This window comes from Solanum pennellii, chromosome 12, assembly GCF_001406875.1.
Source record: "Solanum pennellii chromosome 12, SPENNV200".
Taxonomy (NCBI): domain Eukaryota; kingdom Viridiplantae; phylum Streptophyta; class Magnoliopsida; order Solanales; family Solanaceae; genus Solanum; species Solanum pennellii.
In genome coordinates, this window is record NC_028648.1 from 62,369,660 (window position 1) to 62,373,234 (window position 3,575).

The following is a 3,575-nucleotide window of genomic DNA, read 5'->3' on the forward strand; positions in this document are numbered from 1 at the left end:
AAAGTAACAATTGGATAGATAAATCCTAAAACTGTTAAATAGATTAGATAATGATTCATACATTTTATATAGGAACATGTCTTTGTAAAGAGTTTTAAAACGCGTTGAAATTGGAGATTGAATTGGGATCAATTGAGGATTCTCTTAAATGGCTTAGACTTGAATGAATTGAGATTGAACCTAATTCAAGTTATCTTAAGCCCAATCCTTATGTTCTGGGCGGGTTATCTATGTTCGGGTTCATTTTTGACACCCCTAATTCGGAGGATGAAATCTCACTGATTTTGAATGAATTCACTTGTGAAAACGTCATTAATTTACTTGATGTCATAATTAATGTTCTCGATTGTGCCAGTAAAATGGACGTCAATAATCTAATTAATTATCAAGTTGAAAATCATATATGATCAGAGATTTAGAGATTAAAAGAAATTGTGGATACCATAAAAAATAATGTTAATAATGAAGTTGAAGATGAAGCAATACGGTTGAAACCATTTATGTGTAAAAACACTTATCGCATATAGAACTCTTCACAATTTTATGATACAGTTCGAAAAGACAACAATGAAACTTTTTGATGCAATAAGAAAATGTAGAGATGAACTTCAACAAGATTAAGAGTTTAACAAAAAACCATACACAAAAAAAAGCATACACTTAGATATATTTGCATTTAAAAATAATTTAATCCCTCCGTCCATTTTTACTTGTCCACTTTTAAATCGGCACACCTATTAAGAAAGCAATTAATGACGTAGCGAGTTTACCATTTTACCCTTATTAATTATGAAGTGGATGAAAAGTTCTACATTTTTCAAAGTAATTAGTCATTAAATTGAGGGTATAATAGGTAAATGAAATTGTCCTTTCTTGATTTGTCAAAATGGACAAATAATTAGGGACAATTATAAAAGGAAAATCGGACAAGTAAAAAGGGACGGAAGGAGTAATTTATAAAATTGGAATATATATTTATATAAGTTTTTTTAAAAAAATATATTATCTTTATATTTTATCGAAATAAGTGATTTTTTCCATCATCTCAAATCAAGATCGAAGAAAAACATTATCTTAAAATTTTCATTAATTTATTTAGTATTAACTTGGTGAAATTGTACGGTACATCACAATTTTGATAGTTCATTGATTACAAACTTACTTGAAAAAAGAGCAGTGAATGTAACATGATCTAAAATAGGCTTAGAGTTGTTTAAATGAAATGACCACTATTCATTGCTAACATTCATTCTTTAATTCACTTAAAGTAAAAGCTACTTATACGACTTATTATTCTTATTTATTACTTTCTTCGTTCCTTTTTACGTGTTCACTTTTGAATTGTCATATCTATTAAGAAAATAATTAATGACGTAGTGAGCTTACCATTTTACCCCTATTAATTATGAAGTTGATGAAAAATTCTACATTTTTCAAAGAAATTAGTTATTTAATTGAGGTTATAATAGGTAAAAGAATTTGTCCTTTCTTGATTTGTCAAAATAGACAAATAATTAAGAACAACTATAAAATGAAAGTAAACAAGTAAAAAGGGACGGAGGAAGTACTTTTATCAGTATTAATACTTTTTCTAAATAGTATAATATCTTCGTATACGTATGACGAAGGTAAGGAAGAAATGACTAATTATTATGTTTTAATCTATAAAATGACAAGTATTGTGAATATCTATTTTTAATAAAAATGCAAAATAATTAGAAACAAATTTTGATTATCAAAAAATTTATGATTGCATATAAATTCGTTAAAATTTATAACATAGGGTTAAAAACAAGTGAAATAGTTTAAACACTTTTTTTTTCAATTAATAGCTAATACGACAAGAAAATATAAATTGTATTCATGATCGAAGGTAAAAAAAATTCTGTGAGGTGTTTAATTTGGATTGACTTAAGTTGGTTAAATATATCTTTAAGTCAGTTTTTGACTTCTGAAAGTGTTTGATACATATAAAAAAATAACTTAAAGATTTGAAATAAATTAGAAATAAGTAACAAGTAAAACTGAATGGAGGGAGTACTTCTTTCCATCTACCCCATTTTAAGACTTTAATTATTAGTTCTCTCAAAACTTCCAACCATTAGGACTCCTTAATTATTAATTCTCTTAAAACGTCTTAACATATGTTTTAGGACTATTTAGTTATTATATTTTGGGAAAATACACAAGTATCCCCTCAACCTATGCCCGAAATCTCAGAGACACACTTATATTATAATAAGGTCCTATTACCCCCCTTAATTCATTTTATAAATAATTTTCTATCCCTTTTCGGCATACGTAGCACTAACTTTAAACAAAATTCAACCAGCGTTGGGCCACAAGATAGTGCCACGTAGGCCGAAAAGAGGTAAAAAGTTATTAGTAAAATAAGTTCAGGGGGTAATAGGACCTTAGTATAGTATAAGTGTGTTTTGATATTTCGAGCACAGGTTGAGGGGACACTTGTACATTATCCCTTATATTTCTTTAATAGTTCTTACCATATATCTTAAGACTAATTAATCATTAAGTTTTTGATACTCTTACCATATATTTTTTCTATTTCTCTTACCATGTTACCATATAAGTTTTCTATTACTGTACATGTATTACTTCCATCATATTACATGAAATAAAAAAACTTTCAAGAGAAGGAAATCTAATAAACAAAAAATGAAACTTATTTAATAGTGCTAAATGATGTAATGCATGACAAAAGAACATGACAAGTATATATATATATATATATATATATATATATAAGTTTTTAAAAATGATAACCACAAAAGAACTTATAAAGCAATATATTGGAATAATGAATAAGTGTCTCTTTAACCTATGCCCGAAATCAGAGACACACTTATACTATACTAAGAGCCTATTATCTCCTTGAACTTATTTTATAAATAATTTTCAATCCCTTTTCGTCCTACGTAACACTATCTTGTGGGCCCAGCGTGTGTTGACATTTTTTTTTCAAATTGGTGTCGCGTAGGTTGAAAAGGGGTAGAAAATTATATAAAAAGTTCAGGGAATTATTTACCCAGTTCAACTAGTTTGGATTAAAATAGTTCACTAGTTGGTCATATTTCTAACTATTAGATGTTAATATTAGACCTACAGTTTACAGGTGGATGTATTGTTTTCATATGCTTGCTGAAGACCAAAATTATTAGGTAAGAGTAAGAGCCTGTTTGGCTCAGCTTAAAAGCTGGTCAAACTGACTTAAAAGCTGGTTTTTGACTTATTTAGCTGTTTGGCAATACTTAAAATAACTTATTTTAAGTTAAAAAAAACTTATTTTAAGCCAAAAGTTAAAAGCTGGGGTAGGGGTGCTTTTTTTTTTTAGCTTATAAGTTGTTTTAAGTTGACCACATTTTTACCTTTTTGCCCTTAATATTTTTATACAATCTCCAAATTACTAACCCTAACATCTCTTTCTTCCATTTTCCCATTTTCACGTATAGATGATAGACAATTACTATTACTAATGAATGAAAATAAAAAAAATCTTAAATCTTTCAAGTGATCTATTCAAATTATATATTATTAAAATGTAAAATAAGTTGCAC